Source organism: Etheostoma spectabile, chromosome 16, assembly GCF_008692095.1.
Source record: "Etheostoma spectabile isolate EspeVRDwgs_2016 chromosome 16, UIUC_Espe_1.0, whole genome shotgun sequence".
Lineage (NCBI taxonomy): Eukaryota > Metazoa > Chordata > Actinopteri > Perciformes > Percidae > Etheostoma > Etheostoma spectabile.
The window spans coordinates 13663101-13680600 of NC_045748.1; the positions used below are offsets into that span (position 1 = coordinate 13663101).

Here is a 17500-nt window from a genome sequence, read left to right on the forward strand (position 1 = left end):
ATCGGGAATGTCCTGCTGCTTGTCTGCCGAATTTCTGGGAGCTCTGGTTTTTTTCATTTTCAATCATGTCGTCGTCCATACTACTATGTGCTAACGTTAGTACCATCAAGCTGCACTGATTTGCCTGCTGTTGATGCAACCAAAGCTAACAGGTGAAGAACACAAACAACAAAATCACTAGCTAACTTACTTTACATGTGCAAGAACTATAGACCAATACAACAGGCTTAAATTAAGAGACAACATAAGTTATAAGACTTACAGTTTTCAAAAATGCACACACAATCTCAACTGATTATCCTCAGGACAGATAGTCTTGTCTTTTCTCTCAGTTTCTTCTCCGTGTGGCGTTCGCGGTTTGAGTCGCGTGTCCATGCTATTCTCCGACATGAAAACCTCTTATAACAAACTAAAGTAACGAGCCATTTTTTTAAATGTAAGGAGTGGAAAGTACCGATATTTGTGTTAAAATGTAAAAGTAAGGGTCGCCACTAAAAAAACAGTAAAGTGAAAATATCAGAAAAATGTACTTAAGTACAGTAACAAAGTATTTGTACTTCGTTACTTCCCATCTCCGTTTGTATTGCACTGCAAGGGTCGTTAACAGAATGGCCACCTTGCTACTAATGCTGCTTCAACACAAATACAGAGAAATCTAAACGAGCATGCTCAATCTTACATGGAATAGCAAGGAGGAAATTATGATGCAATACGCTTTACCTTTGTCAGGAATAATCAAAATTATTCTCATCATTCTCACATTTTACCTTAACAGGCTTACATCTCTTTCTTCCTTCTTTCCAGTCCGCACATCAATTTCTCTTTTTGAAATTGCCGGCCACTTACAGTCCTGATTGCAGTTGCAGGCACAGTTGAGTGCACAATCACCCATACACAAAACACACACACACAAAAAAAAGACAAGATGAATCTCTGCCCCACAGCCGTACTATTTTAATAGCAGTGGTAATAAGAAGGCAGACACTTCTAACAGGGAGAAATGAAAAGCCTCCTCTTCTTCATGTATACATTTGCATACATCGTTATGTCCAAACCGTACATGCACTCATAAATATATATGCATGTTATGGATACTGGTGTCTACACTTAATGGTAACCCTACCTTGCAGACGCAGAATGACTAATGGTTGAAGCGAAGCATGAAAGGGTGGCCTTATGCGTGTGTGCCTTTATCTGTCTGTCTCTTTGTTTCAATCCATCTCTTGGTGTACTGTGTTCATACGCATGGGATACCCTGAAACTTGACAGTTTGACCTTAGCAAAGAGATCATATTTTTATTCTGATGGTGCGAGACAAATCATGGTTTTTGCTCCTTTACACACTCAGTTTGTGGATGTGTGTGATGCTTCATTTATGTGAAAAACTGCAGCAGCAGGTAGTTGTATGTTTGTATGTGTGTGTGCGTGCGTGCGTGCGTGCGTGCGTGCGTGCGTGCGTGCGTCACACTGTGTGACTAAAGAATGCTGGTTGAGTGCTATCGGGTGGTAAGTGCTGCATGTTCAGTCCTTCCCTGAGGGGAGGTCGTGCTGCAGTGGATATTGGTCTTGTAAGGTCATGGGTTTCTATATGAAATCAACTTTCCTATGATGCACCCAAGTTATGGTATTAAAACAAACAGAACAGTTCCCTGAACCTGTCAAGTGCAATCTCTCACCTCTCTATCCTTTCTATGCTGAGGAAGATGGAGCATGAAGTAGAAAAAAGATGAATAAATAAACAGATTTGTACTCGCTCCCTACGCAGCAGGTTAGAAAGACTCTAAAAAAGGTCCCGCTTATCTAGTTAATGGAGTCGGTCCTCCCCCGGAAAACACCCACATACGTTGTGGGTGCAGCGATTACCAGTCATATTTACTTTTATAGTGGCGTTGCCCTCTAGTGGTTGGATAAATTATGACAAAGCAACAAAGCAGATAGTAAGGTCATACAAGTGCGCAGAATTCCACATGAGGAGGCAGGGTGGGGGTGGTGGATGGTCAAACAAACACAGGACTTTCACTCAGGAGAACGGGGGTTATGTCCTTTTTGAAAGTAAAATTAAACTGCAAGGTTTTTGTTTTTAACTTAACAGAGCTACGTCAAGTTCTACATCACATGTGTAACCAGAAGTGACTGTAGCTCTTATTAGAGGGTAGAACTACACTACCTATAATGTGGTATGGTTTGGAGGACTTCAATGGGGAACCAATGTTTTCCCTTTAAGTGCTAAACCTGACTTCCTATCCTTAAATGTGAATGTGGGAGTATTTTTTTTCCCGGCTGGAGTCTAGTTAGCAAGTACAGAGCACCAAGCACAGCAACTGTGTAGTGCTTCTACTTGTAGTGGCACTACTCGTAAATACAAAAGCAATTTTCTCAAAAGGGCCTTCACTATTATGGTAGCATTCTAAATTGATGCAAAGAGTGGGGGTTTGATCACTGCCTTTTCAAGAGATGGATTCAGAAACAGGGAAATGTTTATGAGATAGTGTAACTTGTTAAAAAATGATAGCTTTAGACTGTGAGTAAATGTTTAGTTTTTAAATCATGAAAATAAAAAAGAGACAAATGTAGAAGACTGCAACTCTTAGTTTACATTTACACTTTATAGTATAATAAATATATATGCCCTAGTAATTGGTCAAAACTAATAAAAATAAAGTAAGAAAAGAGATTATAGATAAGACACTACTACCATCACTGCAATAGAGAAGTAAATAAAAGATGGCTGCAAGCACCTGCACTACTTTCCATTCCATTAGTAAAGTAATGGAAAGCCACCTCTGTGGAAACTATTAATGCCAAAAGAGTGTGAAATTAAGCACTAGGCAGATACACTAGATGCATGTTTGATGTAGAATATATTTCTATTCTATTATAAAAAAAAAAAAACTGACAATAGACTGTTAATAACCTGACCCGTGTATTTGATGAAAGTGAAGGCACATCCAATTAATGTACTCGCCAAATTTGGTGTCATCCTGACTTGTGGTTAATGGGCTGCTCAGAAACTGATGGTGAATTTAATGAGTTCTGGTGGCAAAAAAAAAAAGTTTGTTCAGATATCATGAGCTTTACATTACCTCATAATGGGTGTATGCAACATTGTAATCTAATGCCATTTAATAATTTGTACAGCAAAATCGTAACCTTGCATAAACCATCATACTTTAACACTATCGCCAAAAGGAAAAAAAAGAAAAGAAAGAAGTGTGACTACTTTAGTGAAATACAAGAGGAAGATGTAAAACGGAGGTACACTTTACTCTAAAAAAGCTAAGATCTGAAGTCAACAGCCTGAATCCTCAGGACTCTGACATATATGAGAGCAGAAGCAGTGGCTTGCTCTCTGGCTGTTTGTAAAAGGAACTGCCACAACTGTCATTTTTTCCCATGAATGCAGTAAGGCAATGTCAAAGAAAATGTAATCCGAATGAACACTGTGAAGAAGGCAAGGAACTAAATCAAAGTAGAGTGACTGCATAAATAGACCAGTTGAGTGTGGTTAGCCGGTGCTAAACATCAGTCATGCTCTGGAAGTAATAGACAAGCTTTCACCAGGTTTACCCAACTAGAACGATACAATTACTCAACTTTACTTCCCTCATGTCTGACAGGTTATCATAACAACTTGCCACACTGTGTAGATTACTGAATAATACAGATGTACGTGTCTTGTTTGTTTATGTGCTTTATGTATTTTAATTGTGCCAATGATTAATGTTTGTTTTCATGACTTTTTAAAAAGCCCTTATAGGGACGGGCATTGGAAATTAGCAATAGCTATCAAAGTTGTGATGCTTCACATTAGATTAGATAATACTTTATTCATCCCACAATTGGGAAATTCCCTTGTGACAGCAGCAGTATTTCCACAGTAAAAAGGAAACCAACAAACAAACAGGCAAACAACAGATAATGTGCAAAAAGACACATTGGACCATCTGTCTCTATTCAAATACACATTAAATGAGATGAATGAAACGAGTCTAAGTGTGAGTTATAGAAATCACACAATAACAGATTCAAGACGGTGACAGATTTGATTTGTGTGGATTCACAGAGTTGAGTAAAGTTGCAAATGGGAAATCAACGTGCCATCAAACTTTTCAGAGCGACAAACTGTTTCATTTGGACTAATCAACACATTTCCTCCAAACACATGCAAATCCTAATGCTATGTCAACTCTACAAGAATCACAAAGGAATAAGTAAGTGATGATGGCAAACATGTTCATATGGCAGGGCCATTCGGAAATCGTTGAATACCTAAAATGGATACACACAACTTAATTAATGCAGTCCTGCGCAGACAGTTCCTCTGGAGTTATGCAATTAAACCACTTCATTAGTGTCAAGAGAGACAACAGACAAGAGATGAGAGAGCCAGAGCATGGGGAGAGAGAGGAATGGGGAGGCAGAAAAAGAGTAAGCGTAATGTTCGAAAGGGACACTTTTCAAAGCAATTATGACGCAGAAAGAATGTAATTATTTCCCCAGAATGCCAGAGGGCTCCAACTGTCTTCTAATAGTGATGGGTGACAATCTAATAGACCATAGATGTAAGTAGTGCATGGGGCTTAATTGGTATTTAAACGCAAGTAGCTTGTCTGAACACATCCAGGCTCTTTCCTAAACGTGTCGGCAGTGCCTCCACCCTGTGATCCCGCCTGGCACGATGTGACAAATTTGATCAGAGAGAAGTAGTGTCACTGTGCATAGCACACAATCTGACAGCTTGCAGTAATAAGCCTGAGGTATCGGGAGTATTTTAAAACTCACGTTTTGCACTTCCGCAGGGATCTTCAAAATCCTTCATACCAAATCCACAAATAAAAGGCAGAGACTTAATCTGAATAGAGATTGCCACGGGTGACTTCAGGATGTTTTGTTGCAGATTGCACCATGTGTCTACAATGTGGGAACGAGTACAAAGTAAGAAAACAGTAGATGGCAAGAATCCCAGCTGTTTAACTTGACGTTATTCGAGTGAATAACTTTTCCAAATGAATTAACAGTGATTTATGAAAGATGGTTTTTGCATCTTTGCTTTAAAAGATGGTAAATAGCATAGAGAGGTATCTCAACCTCACATGAGCAAAAGTGACAGAATAAATTATCCCCTGTAATGGGTAACCACTTTGCACCTTGTTGCTGCTTTTTCAGGGTGTGAACACAGCTTTATGTGAAATGAAACTGTCTCTGTATAACTCCTGCGGGAGAGCTACAGTGATGAGTTAAAACGTCTGGACTCCTAATGGAAGGCTTGGTCGTGAGAACAAACCACAGGTTTTTCTTTTCTTTTCCCCCCCGAGCCTCTGTCAGCTCACATTTGTGCACTCAGCTCACACAGTCATTTCCTTTCCTCGCTACTCAGCCAAAAAAAGTCGATTCAAAAGCTCAGTATTCTGATTGAAATCATAAATCCATTTTATTCATTTCCTGATTTTCATTTTGTAAGATCTATTATTGAAGGAAGGGCTATCGAAAGTTCAAACACACAGTATGCAATGACATTTAAAGTATGTCTGTGCAACAAGGTGATGGAGCTGGTAGCATCAAAACACTCGGTCTCCGAAAATGTCAGCTTGGAAGCAAAGTGCAGGTTATGTGACTGTGGCTCATGTTGACAGATGTGATAACCAAGTTGAACTTTATTCTAATAAACCGTGTAGAGGGTTATGCTCGCCACCACCCCCAGTACTCTGATCAGCGTTTGACCCATGAACCAGCTCAAAGCCAACTTCTGATTGTGACAAGGGACATATGGCAGATAATTATTCTGAATAATCTATTGCCATGGTGATGGTTGACCCTGATAGCCAGTGATGCACCCTCTACATGTCCAGCTCTGTTGTTGGAGGCAGTTTTTGCCTCTTTGCCCGCTTAAAGTGCTGGGGATTAGAGATGTACATTATCACTTTAATCTCCTCTTTAACCCCTTTAATCAGCCTCACGGCCCCCGCAGGGAGACGGCCACAGCCACTCCGCTGAGCTGCATATGGTCACGGAAGTGGATGTATGTTTTACCACTTGTGTATTTTATGAAAGCCTAATATAAATAAGATTTTAGTCTCTGAGTGGGGCTGTCCCATCTCAGTAATCCACTTCAATCTTCATCAAGTGTATGCCATAAATTCACCAACCTACTATTGAGCTCTTGCTTACTCGGCCTCCCCCTCCGACAGTCATATTCTCCAAACTGGATAAACAAGCATTTCTCTCGAGATATATAAAACAGAAAAGAAAAGTCACTAGTGAGGCATCCCTCCAGATATCCCCCCTGAGCTGTGAGAGCATGAAATATGAAATTGCTCTGAGTCATAATTGAGTGGCAACGGCAAGATAATTTGTTTTGAGTTAAAAAAAAAAAAAAATTGTTGGGATTGAAAGTGACTCAAATGAATAACAGTCAAAAAGCCATTACAAAATGCATTAGGTACAAATTACCACTTTAATATGGTAATAATTTAGTTCAGAAAACAGCACTTTTTTTTTTTTTTTTAAAAGATGCCCCATTTTAACATAGATACCCATGAATTACAAGCACATTTTAAAAAGTTTTAAGTGGATTATGACACAAAGGGGACTCACACACTTCATAAAAAAATATCACCAATAGTAGCAACACACAAGATGGGAATGTTACAATGCAAAATATATGAAAAAAGTTGTCTTCTGTTTGTCAGGTAGTTTACTGATAGCATCTGGGAATCGAAGCCACCATCATTTATGTGCCCCCTGACCCATCCCGCTACAGGGCTGACAGCAGCTGTCATGCTCCGCATGTTGGAAAACCGCAGCACACAGCAAACACACCACAGCCATCTGAAATATAAAACACATTATCATCATTTTCTCTGCCCGGCTGGCTGATGACAGACAGCGCCATGACCCTGAGGTGCACAATGTCAGCCTATCAAGACAAAGGTCAGCAGACCAGGAACCCTCCTCCTTCATCGCTCCTCCCACTCGCTTCTCATCCCAAACCTGTCATCGTCCCCCTCACATCATTCTCCCCTTCATCGACTCCCCTTGACCACCCTGCCCCACAGTGCTAAAGAGTTTCTCTCTTCATCTTCAACACATTTGCAATAAATCAATGTGAGCTGAGGGGCTGTAGAAATACCGCGAGTCTGATTGATTTGTTATGTTAGCACATTACAGAAGCCTGTGAGGAGCCCGCCACATTCCATTCCCCAAGTGAGAAAAGCAGAGAGAGAGAGAGAGAGAGAGAGAGAGAGAGAGAGAGAGAGAGAGAGAGAAGAGAGAAAGAGAAGAGAAGGAAAGAGAAGAGAAATGCATTTAATATGCAGGAGGTTATAGAAAGACTGTATGAACCAAAACAATTTTTATGATGTGTTGTGATTATGTGACAATTACCTTTTCCGTCTAGTCACAAATTCAATGTTGGAAAAAAGCAAACTGACAGCACAGGTATTTTTATACCTTTAAAAAAAAAAAGGAAAAAAAAAAAAAAAAAAAGTTATTTCACCTCTCTGTATTCCATCCCCATCTCTTGCAAACCCACTATTAGTCATTGCATCTGTAAGGGAATTTGACTAAAGGTGCAGACAAATGGCTGAGGCTGTGCTGTGCTGACAGGTGTATAGAGGCTTTCATATTACCAGAGTTACTTAGACCGAAACCACAAGTACCATATTATCTACCAACATAGCCACAAATTCCTATTTGAGATTTTTGATTAAAAAAAAAAAGTGAGGTAGGGTATCATGTGAAAAAAAGGTTGTATACTATATTTTAACTGTTGCTCTCAGTGTGCATCCACAAGTTTTACATAATATATCCAGCAAAAAAAATATTCCAAAAAGGTAGGCTACATAAATCTGGTTGCAACAGAATGATAATACTGGCAAGAACTGGAGCTCCATGCCATGATTTATTTAGCTTCCCATGATCAAGTGGAACTGTGTGTGTGTTTATATTTTGTATTTTATTATATATAATATATATATATTATATATACATACACACACACACACACCCACACACACACACACACACACACACACACACACACACACACACCCACACCACACACACCCACACACACCCCACACACACACACACACACAACACACACCACACACACACGATGTCAATACATTTAATGTGACAGTTATGACTGTAAGGGTTTCATCCAAGTGTACTGTCAAATTGTATTCCCTCAAATGCATGGAACATATACAAATATAACTTATTGAGTTTTGATAATTATTGTAAATTTTCCTCATTGTGCTTAATTTATAAAAGTACTTCATGGCTTGGCGCCACCTCCACTGCTTGAGTGTATTAAATACAGACACACTCGACCACCAGAGCTGTTGTAAACAGGGACTGTGAGGTCCCTTTCAGAAAAACCTCCTTCAGCCATAATGCACTATCTATTAAAGGGTAGTGTATTATGGAACACACATCCCCTAACTATAAGGGAGCGTCTCACTTTGGCCTCCTTTAACGGCCAGGTAAAGCTGTGGCTTAGAGTTAACCAAACGTGTAACCACCAATAACTTGTAATTTCTATTTTAACTTCTAATGAATTGTCCAGTTCTTGTCGTTTTTTTCTTTTCTTCTTGTTTTATATACTAAATGTTACTATCCTATGTCTTTTTTACATTAACTCTAACCTGCCTAATGGACTGCAGATGGAAATTAGCCCTCAGGCTACAATCTGGCACATGTACGTGTACTGCTGTACTTGTTCATCAATGTGCACTGTCCTGAATTAATGAATACCTGTTTATTTAATAAATAAACATAACTGGGTTGCTCTCTGGGGGGTACTAACTGTGTCCCTTATCCTCCACACCTATTTATAACTCTTTATGCTTATTTATTCTCCATTGGATATTGAAACTTGGCAATGTACTTACAATTTTGCATGTCACTGTTTCACACAGAATCTTTGCCAAAATTTAATGGACATTTCTAGACTTCTCCAAATCTAATCCAATACCTAAATGTTTTGACACATTAGTCCAAAACAAGTATATGAGAGAGAAGGAAATACTGGAACTGGAAAGGCTGTACCCTGCTTTTGATAAATGACAGAGACACTACATATGATGTTCTTGCCTTTATTTCACTTTAGATACAGCATAGGCATGAAGAACCCAGACGTTAGACATAATGTTTGGGAATGTTAGCAGCAAGATGCTTACAAAAGAGATTCTGGTTTGGACCAGTTGCAATTTACTGGATTCCATTGTATTGCACAGATCCAATTAAGCAAGTTATGCGAATGACTGAATACTGAGTTTGACAGAATATGTTGGCTAAGTCCTTGGGTAAAATAACACAAACATCTGCAGTCAGTCACAACAAGAAAACTAAGACATTAACAAATGATATTCTGGAATTTAATAAGCACATTCTGCTGATACAATTTCAACAAAACATTAAAAGCCTGACAACTATTGACACTATAACTACAGGGGTATTGTGTTAGATTGAATAGTCTTGCACATGTGGTCATTATGCCTACCTCCTGCATCCATTTACAGACAAGATGTTAGTAAAGAAAGACATGCCAGCATTTTTACTTACCAAAACTGCCAACTGCATTATCAATCGTGCTTGAACACTCACATTATCATACTGCTTTTTTAACCACACCACAGCTCTTGGGATGGCAATGACCATCTGTTGGTCAGTCTACCACTTTGGTCCAGACTAAAATGGCTCAACAACTGAATTGTTAGTTCATCCATTTATGTTCTCCACAGGATGCATGGTTTTAACTTTGATGAACCTTTAACTTTTCAGCTAGCGCCTTCATCAAGTCAAAATATTAAATTGATTAACTTGTGTAATACTTTGTATTATGACCAAATACAGTCAAAATTAATGATATTCCAATAAATTAGCATGCCAATGGTATACAGTATACATGTATTAGGGAGATTCCAAATTTTGCCTAACAATAATAGATATAATTGCGATTAACAATATAATTGTCACTTTTAGTCAATTTTAAAAGATGCATTTATTTATTTATTTATTTATTATTACTTTTATAAACATATGAAAGTTTTGAATGAATCCCAGGATATACTTTTTGGTTCCGTGATCAAGATAACTAAACAAACAAGGCATTTTTGAAGTGGAAAAAAATAGTCATCACTACTAGCAAAACTATGTTTTTCACCATTTTTGAAATGTATATGGACAAGTGCCCACAACTAAAAATTGAACTAACAAAATGATCAATGTTATAACAGTCCTCTGGAGAAAAGAAATGGTGAGTGGGACGGTTGGCTCAACAGTTCGACCAATAACCACTTATATAATTACAATTTCGCACAAAATCAACAATTGCCATCAACAGTCATACCTTAGCTAATGTTAGCAATTAATTGGAGTAAACAAAAACGATTACGTAAACACATTGTGATTAGACAACTATGTTAATAATTGTTACAGGCCCAGGTAAAATATATCCATTAACCCTCATGTTGTCCTCGGGTCAAATTAACCCGTTTTCCCATATCAATGTTCTTTTTAATTCCCCAAAATAACATGATTGATTCCACACAACGCTCTTTGCCAAGTACAAATCTTTACTTTCATTAGTTTTGGGGTGTGTTATTCAATTTAATAGCATTTGAGAAAAAGAAATTGATGTGGTTTTGAGAAAGTATTGATTAAAGGTTGACATGTTCCAGTCTTTGATTATCCATCAACATCCATTCCTTAAATTTTGATTTTAATAATTCCCAATTTCTGCTTTTCTAACTCAAACATTAGGTCTAATTTCTAATTTAGATTAGGTTTATTGACCATAAATTACAAAATAACTGTAAAACTAAAGTTAATAAGTTAGTGTTATGTAGTGTTGACAATGTCAAAAAAAGTGACACAAATTTAAAAAATGCTTCAAAAGTGTTGAAAAACGGGAAAAGACGTATGAAGAACGTAAAAACATCGATAGAAAGCGTCAACAAAAGTGCTGATTTTCAATTTTGACGGGAAGACAACACAAGGGTTAAATTGTTGTCTGTATATTTCTCCAATTTAGCGAACACTTTCAACACACTTTAAATATGTACCTTGCTTGCTGTTTCTGTAATGTTCTCCATTAAATGAGGGGTATATGAGTGTGTGTGTGCATGGGTTTCAGGTTTCATGTGTCTGCTTGCACAGAGGTGTCGAGTGTTTGGTTCTCTGAGGAATATGTCCTGTTTTCCATACTGGCAAGTTCCACAACATCAGCAGAAAGTACTGGTCTGCAGTGCTCTACATTTCCATATCCAATCTCATTCAGATTTAGGTATTGCCGAGAGACGCAGAATTTCACCAGAGGAAACAAGGCAAACCAAAAATAGTAAATATGAGCTTGTCTCTTTCAGCTATACCAGGGGGTCAGAAACTGCCCACAAATGGGATGCAAGTTGAAATGTGCCGAAAACATTGTGTTTTCCTCTCCTGCTAATGAAAAAACGCAAGCCAGATGGTGTGCGACAGAGTCACTTCCAACAGTTTGTTAACTATGAAGTCAAGAACAATAAAATGCTTCTTCCCAATGATATAATAGATTCATCTATGTTAGGTAAAGAGGGATTTATTTTCAATATCAACCCATCTCCTGAATTTTTTTGATTGATTTCACCTTTGAATAATTTAAAGGGAGGGTTTTGGAAAAGCAACAAGCCATGGGAATGAGTCCTACAATCCCTCATTTATTCAAATGTGCCACTTTCCCCCAGCACATCTGAATAATGGCACACAGTCTGCCAGATTGAATTTTTGATGATGAATAAATAATGGATGTTGGTGGATAAGTCTGTTAATATATTAGCCATGAGTTTGTCATAACTGTTTAATAGGAAAGCTGCAATAAATACATGTGTCTCTCTGTGCCTCCTATCTTTCTAGTTCTAAATATTTTTATGCATCATTCAATTTTTATTCGCTCTCCTGAAACTAAACTCACTCCAAAAGGTTTTTTTTTTCTATCTTCATATCAACCACCTAACCTCTTTCATGAAGTTTTCTTCTAACTCACAGATGCAAAACCACATTTTCGTTTCAGTTATGTGAGCGTACTGTATCTGTCATTGGGAACAGTTTTGCGACACATGGATGATGTTGAAGATGATACTGACATTGTTTTTTGGGTTTTCTTCATTAATTTCACAATTTGTGTGTGGCTTGTTAAAAAAAACAAAAATCAAAGCACCTGTGCCTAACGTTAAATATATATCCGTGAAAATTATGCGGCCGTTGAGGTTTTTCTGGCATTGGTAACGAGGCAATTTTCCAGGTTTTTGCATCCAATTCACAGATAAAAAAAATAAATAAAAAAATACAACTTAATAGGGACAACAAGGATGTCTCAGCCTTCATCCTTCTAGTCAATTAATGCTGCTATTAACCTTGAGACACCTGATGGTGCCTGGCCCATAATGATGCTATTATGTTTTCAACAGTAGCTTAAGCAAGTCATTAGCAGGAAAATATATGAAGTCAGTTTGCTAAGGAAATGACTCCATTTGGCTCAGAGTAGAACCAATAATGGGATTTTGGAAAGACTACCAGGTATGAGAGAGTTAGGAAGCAATGCAGCTCAATAACAGGAACATTGGCAGTTTAACACCCAAATAAAAAAAGGCCCTCTGTATGATAGCAGGGAAACAGAAACCACACTCTGTGATCACTATTTTAACAATCCGCTCTGGCAAGCCATCAGGTATTCTCTGCATTCCAGCAGTGTTCACCGACTGTGTGTTTATGTTGAGATAAAAGTGCATTCTCATCCATCGTCCCTCACTCCAGTAATATTCTTCTGCTCCAGATGCGGTGGCCAGAGTAGATTGATTGCTTGATTAAACTTCTCCATTTATCATAAATTATTGACTGGATTTTCAGAGTCTAATTAATCTCCTTATTATTTACTGTTCCATCCGCATTCTTAGTCAGACACATAACCCATCACAAAAGGGAACTGTGCTCGCGTGCGGACGTGATTTGTTGTGCATGCACGCTCGTATGCATGAGCGTTGATTAATGATGCACAGAGGGAACAAAAAGAAGAAAGGCCATTATGTTGTGGGAAGTTAAGTTCCCTTAAAAGCAGCCCCCTGATCTCAAATTCTCTATTTGATCAAGATTCTAGTGTCACATGGGCGGGGCTCTTTAACTCTTCGATTGAGATGGCCGGAAGAAAATTAGACACTTCTCACTGCAAATATGGAGATAGAGCCCTATCTGTCAGTGGAATGGGCCTAGCTAGTTGTCCATCAAGACTCTGTAACACATGCACACATTGTATCTCTCTCATCCCTCACTCCAACACTCTGCCTCATTTTCAGCCCACTCTTTTCCCTTTACCAGCAAGCCTCTCATCTGCCTCTCACAGCTGATGTCCAATGCATTTTTAATGATGATTTAGCAGGTGGGGGTGTAAGATAAATTTCAGATTTGTGATATTACAGTCTTCCAGGGAAAATATGGGGGTTAATACAGTATATTAATACGTACCTTTCCTTTCGAACGTTTTTTTACCCACACCTTAATGACCCTTAATGGCACACACAAATAAGCATGCATGAGGAGCTGAATCCTGCTGATGGAAATCTAATACCTCAGCCTGCCTCATCTCCCTCCCTCTCTCCCACACTTTTAGCTCTTCTTCTGTGAAACCCTGCCCATCAGGTCAGCTTGCTGACACATCTGTCAATACATGCTCTGGGAGGTAGAGTATAACCTTGTACTTCGGCACCTTTCTAATGTTTTCTATTCAGAAGTGCTTTCTTCAAAAAGGCATAAAGACATGGAAGGAAACCAACAGAGTGACCATGTAAATTGAGCGCACATTCACAAATGCCGACAATTGACAGCATGTGAGCATACCAACACATATTCTCACACAAAAAGCATGTGTAACATACAAAATCAACACAATTACCAAGAATTATGAATGAATAAGGTACAATTACTTTCTATTGCACCTGTTGTGCTGGATGTGAGTGAGCCCCTGGTAATGCTTTGGGGCTTCCGCAATGAGCCTTGTAACTGATCCAAGAGCCGATTGGAAAAAGGCTGTCTCTCCTCCAACAGCAACATGCGGTATATCTGATAACATCCTTTGTTGGAGGTATGTAGGATTTGGAGCAGCTGGAATATATCTGCGTCATCTTGCAAAAAAGGTACATGAGCCCCCAGCTAGCCTGCTGAACACTGATCTGGGACCTACTGTGATTCATGCATTCCAAACCTCCCGTGTCCTTTCTACTCTACACTGTGTTACTCTTTGTTTCTCTACTCCGGCTCTTATTTTTATTCTTGTGTATAATCGACTCCTGTTTTCATTCTCTTTACGGTCCTTCCTTGCCTTGTGTTTTTTTTCCTCTCAAGGCCTCCTGGCCACCTTGTAGCATTAGAAATCTGATATTAAAATGTCCTGTCACTTCATATCAGCAGGAGATACTGAAAGGAAGAAAATGAGAACAAGACATAAAAAGCCTGATTGTCAGATAAGAAAGGCGGATAGAGGAAGAGCAAGGCCATAAGAACATGGGAGAGCTGCCGTCATACCGTAACCCTCAGACTAGTCCTACCCCTGGTTTCACAGGGCTACTGTACACGCATGTTGCGTAAAATGGCTCCTATCTGGCTGCAGCAGAAACCTAAACAAACAAACACGCTGCTCCATTAAGGCACTAAATCACTTCCTATGCAAAAAGCACTCTTCACTTATGTAACGACTTGACAGTAATGGCTCATTACCACTTTGATCCACCAACACACACACACACACACACACACACACACCTCTCACACATTCATTCCTTTATTCTAACAATAGGCCTACACTCCTGCAAAACCACTTAGGTTTTGATCGCACAATTCAACAATGGGCTGCAACTAAACAATGATTATATAGTATATAGATGTGTCCAAAGCTAAAATGATAGAAAGATAAAGTTGTAACGATGAAAAATGATCAGAAGAAGAGAGGCGATAGGCAAAATATGTGTGTGAGGTGAACATGCCCACTGCAAGTTGAAAAACACACTGAAACATTGAAAGGTCCAATATGTAATATATTTACCGTAATAAATCCAAAAATGACCCCAATGCCTCATCAGATATTAAGGAAACATGCAAAGTTGAAATACTATCTTTGCTTTGAACAATGCTAATGCCAGTATTTTCACCTTTTGTAATTTCCGGTCCGTGACTGAATTTCTGTTTGTGTTTTGGCCTTTGTGTTGTTATGAACTGCCCAGTTTGATAACCAGGCCCGGTTGCCAGATTTACCTGTAAAAACGTAAAGCCTGCGTACTACAGCTGTAATGTTAGTAACATGTTTCGAACAGTTGTGTGACCAGAAATGTAACAAACACCGGGTAATAGATGAATTTGAAAGATGGAGACAAAGGCCTTTCAGAGCCCAAAAGGACGCAAAGTTAGCTTATTTTGTCAGGTAAGCATTAGCTTCAGGTTAATTTACCACGGCTACTAGGAATGGGCATGTCATTTCAACACTTGCGTACTCACATTTTTTGTGTACCGAGTTGTTCACATACTTGCAAAAACAATTGAGACACAGCCAGTAAAGCGATCCCGACTGGTCCTGGTTAACGCCGCCATACTAACCCTGCTAACTGCTAATGTTACCGGAGGACCAGGCAATCGGGCCACGGCTGTTTACAACGTGCAGCATGTTCAGCAGCCAGTAGCCGACAGCGGTCCGTAGCCGACAGTGGTGAGTCATTTTAAGTCAAGAAAGGGGGCTGTACATTTGGAAGAGAGGACTGTGAGTTAGCAGTGTGATTAGCAATTGTTGCCGTAATTCTAAGCCAATAGTGTGTATTTCAGTCAGGTGGAAAAAGATGGCGAGGTTGTGGAATTTTTAGCGGTTCCTACTGTAATTCTAAGTGCACCTTTAAGGCTTTGAAATGTATTATAGTGCATGCCAATTAAAAGGAAATGTTGTCAGAAGAGCAGTAGTAAAAGTGAAATCGATGACATAGAGGGATTGCTTTTATTCGTGATGAATTGAATAACACCCTCTACTCCCACATGCAAGGATTGATGCAAGCAAAGACCCATACGAATATTAAACCTTTTTCTGTTTTACATACTGTACAACTGTTAAATACTGTAGCAAAGATAAAGACAGACATGACCTAATATGATCAAGTTCTCCTCTGAAACAATTAACTTCTTTCAGCAGCAATCTATGTATACATGGATGCACAAATGAAAACAAAAAATGTACACAAATACAGGCAACCACAAATCCTCACAATCCTGTCAAATCCTCACATTACACATGTGAAAAACATCATCTTTTTGAGAGAGTTTGCATCTGTACAGATGGCGGCACGCATACATAAACCAACAGTGAGAAAGAAGGATTTTAATCACCCGGCCGATATATTGGGCCAATACAAGGCTGCTGCGTTCACTGATAGTTTTCTCCCGGCATTATTTACAGACAAGCGTCCACAGGCAACTCTTTGTTGCTGGAGACGCAGCAGACCATGCACTGCGCCTTCACCCCTAGCACCATGTCTTAAATTACAAATCAAGTACTTCATGTCAATGGCTACTTTTCAGGTTTGTTGTTTTCTTAAATTATTTAAATGTGTTGACAAAGTACATTTTGTGATGACCTGATTATGTCGGTCTTATGTCAGCAAGCAATGCCATCATCAAGGCTGTGTTTTACATGTTGATGAAAGCCATTTACCCTTGCATAGTTAACCATATGCAGTGCTACCATCCATATGATGCATTGCACACATAATTTGGGTGATATGAATGAAAGATGATTGCAGAAGTGATCACTGATCTGATCTGATCTTTGTATACTATTTTTAAAGAAATGGCAGTGCAGATTCCAAAATCAAAACCAGTGTGGCAGGGTTTACATTTTTATGATGTAAGTTGAGGGAGCAAAAGCAGTATCGGCTCAAGAAAATTGGCAGCTGCTATTGGTCATTGGCTAAATTGTATCGGCACTAAAACAATCCATTTCAGTTGATCCCTAAAAGACACACTACAAAGAGTTGAAATGCCCCAATTTTACATGCTGAACCTATCTGAGTGGCAGGATTTGTACATATCAATGCAACTGCCAGCTATATGTTCTGGTATGTGATCTGACAAATGCATGAAGCACTTTTAGGGCCTTTTTTTACTTGAACCCTGAGCGGGGCTGGACAAGACAGAAGCTGAGGTTGTTAAGAGTTGCACTGCTGCAGTGCAAATCAGAGGTCCACTGAACCAGGGAACTCTCTCCGCTCTGCTCTAGTCCACACTGCCTCCTATACCTCCAGCCAGCTCAGCAGGTTCATTAGTTTGACAAGAACACCCACAAAACCAGCCAGGCCATCATCTCACACATACAGTACAAAGCTACAGTCTTCACCTCTTTAATTACTTACTGTGATTGAAAGGTCACAAGCTTATATCAGTGATTTGATAAGGTTCAAATCAAAAGAGCTGCATATTATTCAGAATTTACACC

At 39.0% G+C, this 17500-nt stretch overlaps 1 protein-coding gene across 2 annotated transcripts in view; it reads right to left on the reverse strand.

Moving 5' to 3' along the window:
* The window catches only part of fibcd1b (fibrinogen C domain containing 1b), a 111652-nt gene that overhangs the window by 87536 nt on the left and 6616 nt on the right, over positions 1 to 17500 (reverse strand). The window lies entirely within an intron of this gene.